This window comes from Dermochelys coriacea, chromosome 1 (assembly GCF_009764565.3).
Source record: "Dermochelys coriacea isolate rDerCor1 chromosome 1, rDerCor1.pri.v4, whole genome shotgun sequence".
Lineage (NCBI taxonomy): Eukaryota > Metazoa > Chordata > Testudines > Dermochelyidae > Dermochelys > Dermochelys coriacea.
The window spans coordinates 315,615,394-315,632,939 of NC_050068.2; the positions used below are offsets into that span (position 1 = coordinate 315,615,394).

At 41.5% G+C, this 17,546-nt stretch overlaps 1 long non-coding RNA gene across 1 annotated transcript; it reads left to right on the forward strand.

Moving 5' to 3' along the window:
• The first annotated feature begins 540 nt into the window (after positions 1 to 540).
• Positions 541 to 1,965, forward strand: LOC122457830. Its single transcript, XR_006277505.1, has 2 exons — positions 541 to 662; positions 1,196 to 1,965. It is a non-coding gene; the product is annotated as an uncharacterized LOC122457830 (long non-coding RNA).
• The last annotated feature ends 15,581 nt before the right edge of the window (positions 1,966 to 17,546 follow it).

The following is a 17,546-nucleotide window of genomic DNA, read 5'->3' on the forward strand; positions in this document are numbered from 1 at the left end:
ATACAAATTTCATTAAAAATTCAAATTTTGGAGGAAAATATGCAAAAATGTTTTTCTCCAGAGTTAAATTTTCCTTGTTTGTGTGCATTTTTTGACCAGGTCTAGTAGTGATATAGCTGTGGGATCACCTGAAAAACATCAAGTTCATTTGAAATATCTTGACAACGATAAATGCTAACCACAAAAGTTACCTCTGTGCAAATAGCCAGCACAAGGTCTGCCCATTGCTCCAGACCTGTTTCAGCCAGTAGGGTGTGTGCTGGCCTGTTGCATGGAGGTGAATTTTTACATAGAATTAGGTGCCATGGAATTTTGTCAGTCTGCATGGTGTGCGGAAGCACAAGCCATGCCAGTTCAGCAGCACTTGGGACTGTAGTGGGGCAACTGCCCCACTCCTGGATAACAGGGGTTAAAAGTAGCCAGGCTAGGCTGATTGGGGAAGCAGCCACAGCTGGGGCCACATGCCAATCAGGCCACAACTGGCCCTGTTATAAGGGCTCAGGGAAGAGCTAAGTAACTTTCTCTCTAGCTGTGGAGAGAGAAGGACCTGGCTGCTTAGGAGCAGGATACCGGGCATAGAACAGTGCTGGGGCAAACGGAGCTGGGGAGCTCCAGCCTGGTAAACCCCCAGGCTGCAGGCCCTGGTGAAGGCCTATGAAGAGGTACTGGGGCTACAGAGGTGCAGGCTGGGAATAGGCAGAGGCAGCTGGTCCTAACCCCTTGCCAATGATGAGTAGCCATTACACTGCAGTCTGCCCCAGTGGGCAGGGGCTAAATGATGATTGGCAATAGCCACTGATGCAAGGTGGGGATAAAGGGTTGGGGGTTCCCCTGGGAGGGGAGATCCAGACTGTGGGTTAATGCTGGGGGCAGACCACTAAGGTAAAGGGGTGCTGGGGTCCAGAAGGGACACAGGAGCCTAAGGCAGGTGAGACACTGGCTAGCAGATGCTCTGAAGCTGGAGTTGAGCTAATTCCCTGGATGACCAGCAGGTGGTGCTGCGCTGGTGAGTCTCGCTCTGCTATAGAGACAAAACATGTTTTGCACTGACACAGACAGCAAGAATCTTTGCGGGGCAGCCTGGATGACTATGCATCATGGGCAAACTGCTGCTGTGAAAGCACAGAGTATAGTGGAGGTGTGCTGCCATAATCTCATGTAGTGTACACAATTCTACTCTCTTCTGTATTGGCAGCTGAAGAAGGATACCTTGCTAGCTCTGTGCCAGCTGGTTGTTTTGACTCGGAACACCTATTCTGCACAGCATATGCAGTAGTGACAGGTGCACTTGCTGTTTTACAAGGTGTGTGGAGAGACTTTCATTCCATAAAGATGAATGGACACCTCTTGCTCAGGCAACACATTACACCAGATCACGTGGTTGCTAGCTGCTTTCCTGATGAACAGCAGCCCATGGGTAAAGGAGAGCAGGAATGCATGGAGGGGATATTTCAGCTCTGGTGGGTGAACTTATTCACTGGTTTCCTCCATATGCTCCTGCCTGTACTAAACCCAGCATGCCAAGTAATTAACCTCATCGACTACTCTGGAATACAGGTTGTGCATCACGGAGATCAAATCAAATGTCTGATTTTTTTTTTCAGTGGGGGACCATAGACAAAGAGAGGAGAGGGACCATCTCATCTCTTGTCTGCCTTCTATTTTCGCACCTGAAATAACACACATTGCATTGTGGCTGACTGGCTGTGTGTGCACCACAGGCTTTGCTGTGGCTCTGTCTTTCTCTCACTCTACTTTTTAAATGTAGGTTTCAATGTTGCTGCTGCTGCTCTTCTTCCTTTTGGAAGACACTGGCTGTTGAACTGATGCATCACTTCTTTTCCTTTTCCTTCACATGGCAATTTTAGCACATGGGTGCCTGTTCATTGCAAGTACAAGAGCCAAAATGGAGTATTCACAAACCCTAAGGAAAAATGTCTTATTAGTCAATGATTTTTTGAAATTCTCCCCCCCTCCCCTCCCCAAAAAAAACCTCTTAGGAGGAAAGATGAGTGTGAGTAAAGAGAAGAGAAATAAGCTATTACATCCATAGTCATGCACTGTGTAAGCTGGTGGGCTGTTTCACCATACCAGAGAAGGGAAGCAAACACCACACCCAAGTCCTGGTAAGGCCCTTGCCTCAGGGCACAATGTCTTTGAAAACAAGACATAAATAACAGAATAAAACAGCTGAACTGACAAATGCAGGTTGCAGTCCCTGGAGACATTTCCCTTGCCTCCTCCAACCAGTGGAAAGAGAATATACTCTATCCCCTAGACCTTCCTCTTCCTTTGGCTATCCTGCCCTGTGTAGTGATGGTCAGGAATCCTTAACTCTTTCCAGGTGGCTACTTCACCTGTCTCACACCTGCAAGACAAATTTCCTTGTACATGTACTGTACTGGGGGAGTCAGGGTAGCAAATGTTATACCTATATTTTTAAAAGGCTCTAAGGGTGATCCAGGGAAATACAGACCTGTAAATCTTGCATCTGAACTGGTGGAAATGATCGTTAAAAATAGAATAGTAAAACACCTGGGAGATTATGATCTGATAAAATCTAACTGTCATGGTATCTTGAAAGGATAATCGCATCTCTGAAATCTGTTAGAATTTTTAATGTGTCAGTAATATAGTGGATGGAGGATAGCCAGTTGCCGTAACTTATTTAGCCATTCAAAAGGTCTTTGACCAAGTCCCTCCCAAGAAGCTACTAAAGAAACTAAGTAGTCATGGAGTGATAGGCAGTGTATTGTCATGGCTAAAAGCGGGCCAAGAAACAGGAAATGAAGTGCAGGACTTTCATTGTGGCAAAAGGTGAACACTGGAATACCTTGAGGTTTTCTATAAGGTCTGGTATTTAATAATTCATCATCCGAAGAAGGGGTTGGCAATGGGGTGACAAAATTTTCAGATGACATAATTTAGGTGAGTCTAAGCCAGCAAAAACTGCAAAGAACTTCAAATGGAAGTAATTTGGCTAGGTGAAATAGCAATACAATGGCAGATGAAGTTCAATGCAGGTCAATGCAAAGTAAGTAACTTTGGAGTGAAAAATATAAACTACTAATATACCTGACAGGGTTCTAAAGTAACTATCCACACAGGAAAAAGGAATGAAACATCAGTAAGGACAGCTCAATCAAAACCTCTACTCAATGTGCTGCTGAGGTGAAAAAAGAAAACATAATGATGCATAAAGAAGAGGATGGAGAATAATATGGGAATATTATAGTGCTGTTGTACAAACCAATGGTGCAGTCTTATCTGAAATACTGTGTGCAGTGCTGCTCACCCCATCTCAAAACGGATGTTGCAAAATTAAAGGGAGTTTGGAGAAAGGTGAGGAGAATAATTAGAGGCCTTGGAAAATCACTCACTAATATGACGAGATTGAACAGACTGAGATTTTCATTGGAAAAGAGACAAATGAGGGAACATGATAAAAGTATATAAAAATTAATGGCCTAGAGAAGGGTGTGAGCTTCTGTTTTCAGTCTAATAACACAAGAAAAAGGGGACAAATCTTGATGTGATAAAATGTGACTTCTCCCCCCCCCATTCAACATGTAATTAGACAGTGGAACTCATTGCCACAAGATAATATTGATATCAATAATTTTAGCAAAATTCAAAGATGGCTTAGCCATTTATTTAGATAACAAGAATATTTGGAGTTATAATAGTGAATACTAAATGTATAGTTTTGAAAGTGATATAAAAATCTCATGCTTCAGGTTAATGGCAATCTCTAACTATGAGGAATTAGGATGAGATTTTTGAGGGGAATTATGCCGCACCTGCCTACTATGGGGTTCTTACACTTTCCTCTGAAGCATCTGATTCTGGCCACCGTTAGCCACAGGATAGTGGATTAGATGGAATTTGGCTCTGATCTAGTCTGGTAATTCCTATGTAACTGGAAAATTTTGTTTATGCTATTGTGAAAGACAAAATTCTCATCTCTTTCTCATTGACCTTTCCTGATTCTCCCCCTTCCCCCATGTTTAATATAGGCTTAACAAATGTGAAAGACATTAAAAAGGAAAAATAAAATTGAGAAACATATATTCATATTCTATGACCAATATAAACACCTAGTCTATAAGTGTTTGATAACCAGGGTTATGTAGAAAAGATTAAATATGAGAAACTACTAGTTAATAAAGAAAGTGGACCACTGAACTCTGGAGAGACCAGGTTCAGTTTCACTGAGCCTATTACTAAGACAACAAGAGGCAAGAGCTAATATCTAAATTATTTACCTAGCATTTAAAGAGTTTAGTAATAAGCATGTGCATTTGTACTTGTGCTTGTGCCTACATGTAACCAGGAAAGATATACCTATTCCAGAAAAGTCATCAGTAAAGAAATTGTAAAGTGAAAGAGAAATGTCTGGAGAGAAACTCTGTAAATTGCAATTATAGATGCGTGTCTGAGGCACCCAGTCATCGCATGTGGCTATCATTCCTGAGGAACACTTCCTTCTGCTTCCCATAACTGTTTGTCTCATTTTGTGGGTTGGCCTCAGGTAAACAATTGCTACATCCCTGTTTTCCTGTCTCTATCTGGAGCTGGTAATAGTGAGGAACTATACTGCAGCTGGCAATTGCTCATGAATGACTATTTGGTGAAGAGGCTGTGTATGCATGCAGTATGTATGGGAAAATCTTCCCCTTTCTTCTTTCCCATGGTTATGTCCTCCTTTTCCTCCTCTCCCTGAGATCCTTCCATTCTTCTCTACTGGGGTTCAGGCAAGATGGCTGACATGCTATTTTCACTTCCTTTCCAGTTCAAAAACCAACAATTTTTGTTTTTTGGAAACCAAGACAATTTTTTTTTGTTTTTGTTTTTCAAAATTTATTTCCATATTGAAAACTTTGAAATTGGAGAAAAACTAAACCAGCTCTAGTCAATAACTATGATTTAGCTTAAAAAATAACAGTGGAAAATAGAGGGAGTCAGTGATAATAAAAGTAGATCACAAAGGTTCATCCAGAAGATATCACAATAGGAGTCTGTGGTAGAAAGGCTTTCTGTGTGTGTGGGTGGTGGGAAGGCAGAGAGGGATTACCAATACAACTTGAAAAACTTGCATCCTGTAGTCAGCCAGATCTCTCCTTTTTGGTCTCACTCAGCTCATGTCTGTCTCCCTGTGAGACACAGTTCACGTGAGTTACTCCCTTTGCTTTCCTACTGGCTGGCTTTTCTACTCCAGAGCTATTTGAAACTGGACTTGAGCAGTGACCACCCTCCAAACTCATTTTGATGACTTGTATTCCAATATCTTTGGAATATGATTCCTTCCTAGAAACTGGCCTCCTTAGCCTTTATTTTAATAACTGAGCATTAGCTCTGCCAAACTAGTTATTGTTCATATCATGATCCCAATGCCTCTGCAACAACTTTAATCTGTGCAGCCATTATATTAGCTATTTCATCAGGCAGTATATAAAATGACCACACACAATGAATTAATTCACACAATGAATTAATCTATGTCCAGTATGTTTCTCTGCAGATGGTAGCCCACACAGCATTTTATATGTCTCTATCACAGTCTGGCTGTGTGGGCTACCATCTGCAGCCAGGGTGTTTCCCACTAGATAATTGGTGTAATTTGCTAATGCTGCTGCTACTAACCCTGTAGCAGTTGTGCCCTGGGCTTCTGAAAAGGGTGATGGTTACAGTAATGATGATGATGATTACAATGCTGCTGAAAAGACAATGGAAATGACAGGCTTTCTATTTGGACATGAGGCACTGGTCCATATCACACATTGCTGATCCAGAAAACTTTCATTAAGAAAAACACTTTTTGACATACTGACTTTTCTGAATACTCTTAGATTTAAAAAAAAAACCCTATAAACATTCTATATTGCATTTGGAAACTCTCAACTTAAAAATGTCTAACCCAAACATGTTAAATCAATATTAATTTAGATATACGCCATTCACTCCTGCCAAAAATATAAAATCATGCTTCTGGGTGGCAATGCTGTTTTGAAGCTTGTGCCTGAGGATTAATTTTATGGTCAAGATAAGGAGTTTTGAGAGCAGACACTAATAAATCCTTTATTATAGTGGCTCTTTACTAGGCACTGTTATAATAGTCAGATCACTGTAAAACAGATGATGGTGTCATTTCATCTGCAAATGTTCCCTCTTACCCTGCAACAGTGTTGTTTCAAAGATTAAAGCAGTAAACATAGGCAAAATTGAATGGCTTCTGATGCAGCATTGAAGGTTTTAAGTTACAATTTTATACAAAAACTGAGTTACCTTAAATTGGTGGTAATAAAAGAAGAGGTGAGCCAAAGAGGCTTTGTTTTGGCTTTGCAAATCTTCATTTGTAAGGTTTGGTTTCATAAAATTAAAGCCAACTGTGGCTTGGATGAATGGTCCATTTGAGCTGAACCTCCAAACTTTGGGGAATCCCTGAATCTGTTTCGATTAGCACAAGGAGCCTTTTGCTGCAGTTAATGCCATGACTCTTTAGTGCCAGTTACACAATGAAAAAACTACAAAGTCATTTAATACAGTAGATGCCTCTTTTGGGATTCCTTGGTGTGTAGTTTTGAGACTTGGTTAACTGAAATCACTATATTATTAGCAGAGCTGACTGAAATTCAGAATTTCTATCCCATGGGAAACTTCAACATTTACTCTTAGGACAAAAATTAGAAATGTTGAAATTTTTCACAGAATGCAAATTCCAAAAAAATTCTATTTGGAAAAGTCAAAACATTTACTTACATACATACTAAGCATTTCAGAATATTTTAATTAGGGTGACATACTGGTTGGGAATATCCTATTGCCCAGAATCCTGGAGCAAGCAGAAATGCTATCCGAGCAAGTCAGTGTCAGCTGTATTAGCTGCCAGAAGAAGATTCTAGGGGAAGCTGGGAGTAGGCTGAGTGTCATCAGGTGTAGCGGCATTACCCAGCTGGTTGGCAGTAGGGGATGAGTGGGAACTGAGCTGCCTCTGTGTGGTGGTGGTGAAGGAGTTGAGCAGACCAAAAGCAGTGAGCTGCCATTCAGAGGGAAGAGGTGGAAGAAGGAGGGGCTGAGCAAAGCACAGATATTCAGTGAGGAGGAAGGGGAGAATGCCCTACATTAGTGGTTGCCCCTGAAATACCATCAAGTTCACAAATGACACTGCACGTGCATGTTTCACAGTACTTTTAACCACCAGGCCACCTGCCTTTTGGGATATATTCCTAATGGTGGAAATACTGCACCAGATCCTTGGTCCTGTTCCATTGGCTTTGTACAGCCAAACAGATTTAAACCTGGCTTAAAGAGCTAATTAGGGATTCTCCCAAAGTGGGGAATACCCTGGTGATGTAGGGGCAGCATAGCAGTTCTTACACTATTCCTAGCCCCAATGTAAGGCATTGTCAGGGGAAACTGTTCCTTGGATGCAGGAATGGTAGCCAGTATAAGAAAGAGAAGCCTCTAGGCTGCTCTTTTTTTGTGCCGGGGTTGGTGACGGTGCTGGTGCCAGCGCCTGCCAGCCCAAGACTGAGAAGCTGTAAAGGTGGCTTAGTGTCGCCTTTGTCTCTCTATCTGGGCTTGCACCAAGAACAGATCGGCCCACCTGGAGCATACAGGCTATTGTTCTCATCCTGCAGCTCTGTAGTAGTAGAACAGGGGTTTTCCACACTAAACTTAAACCAAACAAGCCCACAGACTTATATGCAGTAAAGCAGGCAGAGATACGTAAATGATGCTGAGATAAGTAAATGGCCAAATGTAGCGGCTTTCCAGCCTATTGTGTCGTGGTTCAAAGGAGGACCGGGGAAAAGCATATTTGTGGATAGTCACAGTGAGGGCTCAACAGCAACAACAAGCAGTGCTAGCAGAGGACTAGCATGGTGCTGTTCTGGATTTCAAACCAGTTAGACCTAATGCATGTCACTTATTCATGAGATTTTTCTCCTTGGATTTGAAAGAAATGACTGTGTCATCTCACTTCCGACTTGCAGCCTCAGACTGGTGGTGACAGTAGCATTTTAATTTGTATTAAAAGAAGAAAAACTAAACATATAAGATGAAGGGAGAGTCACACTATAGTAAACGTAGGTTTCAGAGTAGAAGCCGTGTTAGTCTCTATTCGCAAAAAGAAAAGGAGTACTTGTGGCACCTTAGAGACTAACAAATTTATTAGAGCATAAGCTTTCGTGAGCTACAGCTCACTTCATCAAAAGCTTATGCTCTAATAAATTTGTTAGTCTCTAAGGTGCCACAAGTACTCCTTTTCTTTTTATAGTAAACATAAGGAACGCTGGCACAAGAGTCCAAACCAGAAGAAGCCGAATGCAGAGGAAGGCTTTAGCTAATCACAGGAGCCATCATATTTAAGGTTGATTTATCTGAGAAAATGAGGCCATGGCCCCAAAATTAACGGAAACATGTCGTCTTGATGGAAAGCTAACCATGAAGTTTTAAATGTTCGTGGAGAAGTGATCAGAATGTTTTTCCCCTAGGCTAGTCACAAGTGAGTGATAGAAATCCTTCTCATTTATAAATACTTTAGGTTCCAAGATATAGAGTAAGTCACATGGGTTAAACCAAGAACATTTTTATACAAAAAGGAGAAAAATGAATCAGAATAATAATACTAAAGCAATATAGTTTAAGAAAAAGAGAAGTCTGACAGATAAGCTGGCTTCCTGATCCAACTTCTTCCAGTATAAGTGATGAAGTGTAGCTAAGTGTGCAGAACTTGTCATATGTATGATCTTTTAGTTTAGTCATTTTTCTATGGCTAAAAGTTTCCAAATGTAGTTACACCATCTGACCAGTGTAGGCATAATGGTTTTTGCTTGGTTCTCAGTAATGGAAGGGAAGGGCATTCAATTTCCTTTAAAATTCTGAGTATATTAGCACATGTAGCATAAATCTGCGTGAAAGCCTCTTTTTCAAAGTTTGGGAATAAATGACAAGGATTTCACTTTCACAGTATGAACAGCCATTAACTGGTCTGCTAAATAGTAATAATTAGAGTGGACTAAGACTAATTCCCCCCAACTCTTCAAAGCCTTTCTCAGACAGGATATTTTTGTGTATTCCAAATGGGAGTTAATGGGAAAATATTGAAGAAGATGTGTCTGATAGTTCAGCTAATCTAATGAAGAAAATGAAAGAACAAGCCTGGCGTATTTCTTTGTCAATGTCTTTGTTATTAGTCAGACAGAAATTTATATAACTGCAACAGAAGGGATGTTTAATCAAACTCGTGATACCTTGACTCAATCATAATGAAATAACAAGTGGATGTTTATTGTGGCCTCTGCAGAAGATCAGAAAACTTAAACACACGCTAATGTGTAATGTGAATGTTACCGTTATTGATCAAAACAATGCAGTGTAATTCCCGTAAAAGGGAAATAGTGAAGGGAAGGACACATTTTCAGAGGAGTTTGTCATTGGGAGTTACCTATGACAAGCAGAAGGGCAGAGGTTACAAGAGACCTTTTAATAACTTCTAGTATTTTTAGTTAACCTGTTTCTTTTGGCATCTTTCCTATGCAGTTTAAAATTATAGTTTTATGCAGAACCCTGCCCCCCCACCCCAACTGTTGTTGCAATGCTAAAGATGCAAAGTCAAGCTCCCCAAGGTTAGGAAATCAAAGATTAAGGCTACATGTGCAAGGCTAAGGTGAAGGACTGACTTTAACAATGGCAGTGCAATCTCCTGTGTTTGTTTCTCACTGATTTTCAAATCCAACTCACTCAGTTTGCAAGTAATAAGATGGCTTTTCTACCTGCTGAGCATGTGGCCTCCATCTGGAATTGGAAGGGCATTCTATGAATCTTCTGGCTTGCATATCACCAGTTACAAAGGTTTTTGTGGCAAATTTAACTTGTAGTTAAACCTGTAGCAACTCCATTGTCTTAATCTGGGACTGCCCATGCACAGCCAGAGGGCATATATAATGATGTATATAATATATATATTATGGTATGTATATATTTGGTGTGAATTCACTTTCCCTACCTCAAACCTGATTAGTTACACTTTGTGCAGGATGTTAAGTGGAATCTGGGGCATGGAATAGCCTGGGATAGGCCATGTGGTTGCAGAGTGTTCCCTTCTGATGTACTACCCAGTTTATAGGCTCTAAGAATGGCCATTGACACTTCATATACACTATATAGAGTACTAGGGCCTCTGCTCTGATCTGTGTCACGGCAGATCCCCTGGGCTGTCTTCAGCTGTTGTTAAACATGTTTCAGTATAATATGTCCTGCCTCAACAAACATACTGATGTCAGCTGCTGCCCCATGACCTGATCACAGAATGATGTTCCTATCTTTGTGGCACAGTACAGTGAGCACAGTGCTCATCCGACCCAACATTTTCCTATACTGTACTCAGGGGGTCACTTTAACTGAGGGACAGTGGTGCAATTGACATTGCAGTAAATGGGAATGGCATCCGTGTGCCGTAGGGCAGAATCTAGCTCCAAGCATATCATTCTTTCTCGCTTGGTGTGCCCTGAAGTGAGATACTGCAGGAATGGTGTCATCTAACTGGAAGCACTTGAGTTTTAATGGAAAAATTGATATTTCTCAAGCTGCTTTGGAAGTCAACACTGAAGCTCTACATGCAATTTTTGTCCTGGGACAGTTCTGAGGAACTGGTAAATACAAAAATAGGAAGTGACATTGCAAAATGGGGCTATTTCATCAAAGAACAATGAATGATTATGTCCTGTTGTGAAGGATATGGTTAGGTCAGTATTGTCTTCCCTTTAAATTAGGGACAGAGATACCATATACCCTGTTAGGGAAACATGTTTGACGTAAGGCAAGGAGAGCTTTCCTTGTTGATTGACTTCCTTTTTTTATGGGGTCCCTGAAAGTGAAGCCTCTGAGAAGGCTAGATGGGGGCTGTGTTTATTCTTTTTTGTACATATAGTGGGAGGGGTTTACACCCATCCGCTCAAGTGACCTTTAGGACTACAAAAGAGTGCGATCATGATCAAGGGTGTGACAGCTCTAAAGGAAGTAGCTAATCTAGGATCCAAAGGCACATAGAGTGAATTGGGTACAATCCTTCAGTATCTTATTTCAGTGGGACTTTTGTCTATGCACAGAGTAAGGGATTCAGTCCCTGACTTTCTGAACAAATGTATTTCCTAGTTTTGTACACGCAGTGTGAAATTCTGGCTCATTGAAGTCAATGGGAGTTTTGCCACTGACTTCAATGGGACTAGGATTTCAGCTCCTCTCTGTACCTTAAACTGATGATGGCTCTGTTTTCTGTTCTCCTTGTGAATGACAAAAATGTCAGTGCCAAAGACAGGTAATCATTTAAAATATTCTGATGTCTAAAATACATTGTACTGCACGATGAGCAAGTATGTGATTTTTTTTATAGAACTATACAGTAAATGTAGGCTGATGGTTAAAGGCCAAGAATAGAATTAGGAGACCTGGATTCTGTTCCCTGCTCTTTCTACAACTCAATCTCTGACCTTGAGCGAGTCACTTAACCTCTCTATGACTGTTTCCTCATCTGCAGATGGATACAAAAGGCGTGTCCCTCCTTTGCTTTGAAATCTAGGGATGAAACAGCCATGTGTAAGTGGTAAATGGGTCCTTGCTAGGAAGGCTGGTTTAAAAAGAAATATAAAATCTTCTTCATTAATTATTCTTAGGCCTGGTCTACACTGCGAGGGGGATTGATCTAAGTTAAGCAACTTTAGCTACATGAATAATGTAGCTGAAGTCGATGTACTTAGACCTACTCACCGCAGGGTCTTCACTACGGTGAGTTGATTGCTGCCGCTCCCCCATTGACTCTGCCTGAGCATCTTGCAGTGCTGGAGTACAGGAGTTGATGGGAGAGTGCTTGTGGGTTGATTTATTGCGTCTAGACTAGATGCGATAAATCGACCCCCGCTGGATCGATCATTGCCCGCCGATCCGGCAGGTAGTATAGACATACCCTTACTATGAATAGTCTGGGGGAAAAAAGAATCAAATTTGCTGTTTACCGAAACCTACAAACCTTTTCAGAGTTTTACCTTAAAGATAATTCTCATCTGTCATGACTCATTACCACATTTTGACTTGCTCAGTACCATTTGGCAGCAGCATGAAATAGCATACACCTTCTAGGATTTCGTCTGCTCTTGCCAGTAAGACTGTACAGAAAGAATCAACACCAGAGATTAGGAAGCCAGCTAACTTCTCTAGTTTCTATTCTCCTTTTAGATATTTCTTTTTTGAGAAGACAGAGCTATTACTCTGAAATGGGCCACCACAATGGCAGCTAATTCCACTGCATTAAAGAAGTTATATAAAATCGTTTCTGAATCAACATCCTCGCAGGCCTGATATGTTGAACCCTGCTCTCACCATTTCCTTGAATTAACTCCACTTCACAACTTGACCCACTAGCAGCAGACTTCCTATTCCCTAGAGCCTCTCCTTCAAATCTTAGAAGGGTTCTTCTGATTCATGGTGTGTCTCAAATGGGATTGCTCTGACCTCGTCCAGGGGAATTAGAAAATGGGTTTTATTCCAAGGTTTCATGTACTATTAGAACAAACCTTGTCACACATTTGTCTTCTAACTCTGGTAAGACTTCCTGTAGTCTCACCCCCAAAAGATAGTTCTGTTGAACATAATTTAAAGGGAAAATCATAAAAGAGATAACTTAAAAAGAACAGGAGTGCTTGTGGCACCTTAAAAACTAACAAATTTAGTTAACTGTTATCAGGCTTATATTTGCAAATTCTGCAGACCATCTAGTTCTGGCCCTGAGGCATGATGATTGTCTCCTTGGAGGCACTCAACTTTTCAACTCCCAATGGTATTTGATGGTTCTTAACATTTCCAAGGAGGGACTCAGCACCTCAGATGAGTGGGCCTATATTCTCAAGTGAAGCTTAGCAGCTTGACATGTACTACTGCTTCACATGCTAAAAATGCCACTCCTGTTACCTTTAGTGCCACTGGGAAACTGTTCAGTGAAATACAAAGCCCTGAGAAGCAGCTTGGTAGAGGGACAGAATGCCAGACTGAATGGGCCAATGATATTAATCAGCACCACCATTGTCCCACTGTTCCTTCCACTCCATAGACCTCTTTATTATTAACATGTTCAAATACTTGAAGAAAGATGAATGACATGTCTGCAGTTAAAATAACCAGGGTAATGATATGAAATGTTACATATACTAATCTGGTAAAATTAAACAACCCTTAGTATAAATATTTATCTCTCAAAGCCTGATCTAAAGCCTATTAAAGTTAATGAAAGTCTGTTTCCATATGTTATAGGGAAATTATAAGCCAAGTTTTCAAACTGACAGTAGCTCATCCTTTGGGTGAAATTTGTCAATTTGCTCAGGGATATGCATTATAATAACACTGCCCTGCCATCTAGTGGTTAGACAGAAGAATGCCTTCAAAACTATTCAGAATATAATAATAATTATTTAATTAATAACTATTATTAATATTTATCTTAGACTGGCTTACAGAAGGTTCAGTCAGGATCAAGCCTCATTAGAACTGCTAGTCACAACCAGATATAAGTGTATAGAATTTAAGTAATAAGTCACTTAAGTAATGAAAATGATTTAACTACAGCAACCTCTGGAAGACAGCAGAATCAGCCAACCCAACCCCCTCAGAATGGCTTCCAGCAAACTGGCTAATTCCACCTAGTATGTGCACATAGCAATTCATACCCCTCGGTTGTACAACAGTGGGACTCAGCGTATGAAGAAATAGGAAAAAATCTCAGGTATAATGGCGTGAAATGTTTCAGTCAGACCACAAAATTGTTTAAAAAATCAGCCTTATTTTGAATCGGAGCTGAAAACTATCAGGGATTTGTTACAAATTTCTTCATGATCATGAGCTACTTGTTGAGATGTCTATGTGGTTCCCTCTCTTCTCCCCCCCCCCCCCCCCCCCCCCGGTTGAACATTCACCAGTATTGTGAGGCTGCTGTTCATCGGTGAATCTTGACTTTGAATTATCTTTGCAGGGAAAAGTCACAGAAGGTAAGTCACATGGTATTTTCCAATATGGCCATGGAGTCCCACTTCCAGTTACAAAGAACTAGTGAACCCAACCATGAGGGCTGCTTGATTTTATGTCAGCTGCAAACAAGGGGCCGAAACTGCAGCCAGGACTTGGTATGCTGCAAGGGTAATCTCTGGCCATGCCTCCATTCAATGCTATGCAAGTGGCAGGGAAGGGGAGTGGTGTAAGAATTGCTTTGTCAGATGTACACTGCTGGAGGATTATCTTTGCACTGGGATGATCCTGCCTGGGCTGGTTCTATTTGATTTACTGCACAATTCTGCCAGGGGTGTGGTACAAAACAGCTGCCCTGTACTGGGGAGCTTCTGATCTTGCAGCTTCCTTTATAGAAAAGTCCCATGGAATTTATCAGGAATTTAACCAATAGTGTTCTATACGAATAAAATACTACAGAATTTAGTAAAGCATTTTCATCTTTGATAGATTATATTATAGACTGGTGTTTCTCAAACTGGGGCTCCTGACCCAAAAGGCTATTGTAGAGGGGGTTGTGGTATTGCCACCCCTATTCCTGCACTGCCTTCAGAGCTGGATGACCGGAGAGTGGTGGCTGCTGGACAGGTGCCCAGCTTTGAAGGCAGTGACACTGGCAGCATCATCATCCAAGTAAGGGTGGCCTGGTATGGAGGGGTCGTCACTTTTTTGGGGGGGTCATCACAGCCTGAAATACTTTCAAAGGGGACCCGGCAAAGAAAAGTTTGAGAACTCCTGTTATAGACCATCCAACAGAATTCTTAGCATGAATATCATATCTTTCCTATAGATTTTTGAACCACCTATATCATTTAATAGAGAATTACTGGTATATCCCATCTATGGACTATATGGCCCCCATTACTGCAGTATCTAAGCACCTCACAGCCTTTAATGTATTTATCTTCACAAACATCCCTGTGAGATAGGGAAACATTTTACAGATGCAAAACTGAGGCACCAAGGGTGCCATCCACAAAGCAATTTAGACACCTAAACTCCAGAGTTAGGTACCCATGTCCTTATGCATGAAAACTCTCGCTGGCTGCTGCCTAACCCAACAGGTGCCTAAATTCACCTGTGCCTGACTTTCTGCTATAAAAGTTCCTTAGGCACCTAAGTTTTAGACTTTGGAGTGCTGCCCTACTCTAGGTATCCACACACTTATCTAGTGTCTAACGCCCAGAGTGATTCATCAACCCAGGGAAGTCAGGCATCTGGCTGCTTAAGTCGCATATGTGGCCTCTGAGCATACCTACCAGATCAGGACCCATCTAAAGTCTGCCCGGTGGTGGAGAAGGACTTAACTAGTCATTGGACCTGAGAGAAAGAGAATGATTCTGTAGTCCAGTGGTCAGGGCACCAACCTGGGAGGTGGGAGACTCTAGGTCTAGTTCTCTTGCTCCAATCACTCTTTCATAATTTAGCTGTACTAGAACAGCTTCAACAGGAGAGACTGAGAGAGTCCCATATCAGACTACCCCTTAGCTCAGTGATTAGAGTACTGAGAAGTGGGAGATCCTGGTTCAAACCATTTCTCCCCCTCTGGCAGAGCGGGAGAAATTGAACCTGGGTCTCTTACATTACTGGCAAGTCATCTAACTACTGGGTGAAAGGTTATAAGGTAGGCACCTCCCCTTCCTCCTATTTTGTGTGGAGTGAGGCAGGTGCCTACTTCATTCCCGCAAGCACAAGCTTAGGTGTGTAACTCCAGTCAGTGGGTTCCTGTTGTGGATCACACGGTGCATCTCCTTGCAGCCTGGATTTAGGCACCTATCTCTGTGAGAGGGTGGGGCTTAGACAAACCCTCCTATCAGCATCTCCCATTGGCTAGTTTAGGTAGCTCCCTGCCTAGCCTGCTGGCTTTTGTGGATTGCATTCTCTCCCCATTAATTGTATAGGAAGCCTAAGCATCACATTCAGCTTTATGGACTGCTCTGTTGCTCCTCTGATTGTCTAGGTATGGTGATGTTGTTGGATCATATTAAAGAAGTTCTGTATTAAAATCACAAATGAGTTTGATTCTCCATAGTTTAAATTCCAGGGTATTACTAATTAAGAGGTCTCTCTCCCTCTCTATGTGAAACTTGCAAGCTGCTAATTGTGTTAGTACATATTTAATAATTTTTTTAAGGTAATGTTGAAGTAAAAAGAAAACGGTACAGAGTTTAGGCATAGAAGTTTCTGGTTATCAGGGAATAAGGTACAGATTATCAAGGGGTGCGAAATTCAGTTTAGGAGAGGGTGGCATAAGGAATACATAATCTGCAATCTCCCCGATTGGGGGTAAAAGTTTAACGGTTCAAAGTACAGACATTGAGATATGGGGGTATGTTGTCCATATAATGGCTATGTTCATTGTGGAGTATAATGAGCGGATACGATGATGAGGATGGATCTACCCTCATTTGGTGGGATTTAACGTTCAGTGAGTTTATGGTTCCAGTTCATATGGTCCAATGGAAAAAGTCTCTCAGTCCCTTTCTCATAGTTGATGCACGATGTCATACCGGCTCACACCTCCTGGTATTGTCGGTGGCTGGTGATGTGTTCAATGTAGATGTCCCTGGACCATCGGATTGTGTCTGAGACCATGAGGTGCCGCATGAGCTGTGCGTACCGTCGGTTCTAAGACAGAGTCTGTTCTCAAAGCAATTCTTTGTAACAACAACTACTCACACAGAGAGAGAGAGTCAAAGCAATACTCTGTAACAACAGAAACAGCACCCAGAGACTCCCCGCCCTTTTGTTTGTATTCATCTCGCTTTGTTAACTTTGTTTAATTGTGATTAAAATAGAGATAGATGTGTGTGGATAATAACTGAATGATCAGGGAGGTGCCAGCCTAAGAATCACCAGAGGACCCCCGGGGGGCAGACTGGAATCCACCCAACAGCCTCAAGAATGGGAGGACCAAAGAACAAGATAACATCTGGCAGCACGGAGCCATCAGGAATGTGCCATCTGCTGATTGATTCAGCAACAGCATGATGAAGCAATTCCCATAGACTGGCATAGGAAGAAATTCCTATAAAAATGGACTCTAGAAAGTGAGAACTTTGGGGTCTGATTCTGCAAACCAACTTCCAGGAGCATCAGATGTGCATCTGACGAGGCCCTGCTCCCTCCTCATGTCCAGGCTACCTGGCCAGTGGCTTGGCATGAGCAACTCTAAGGCTGGTAACTATGATAACAACCTTGCAGAACCTGTGTGTGTGTGAATGAATGAATGTGTGAATAAATATGAGATTGAATGGAATGTTATAGCTATAACTAACTGCTTACTATGATTCTTTCTGTATTCACAATGAATGTAGTATTTTGCCTTTTCCCCTTTAATAAGATCCTACTGGTTTTTATTTTATTGGTATAACATTTTGGTGGAGAATTGCGAAAGGGGGAATACTGGTAAAAAACAAAAAAACAAAAAAAAAAAACACCTCAGTAATTGTAAATGGTGTGCACACCGCCAGCTCTATTGAGCTAGGCATTTC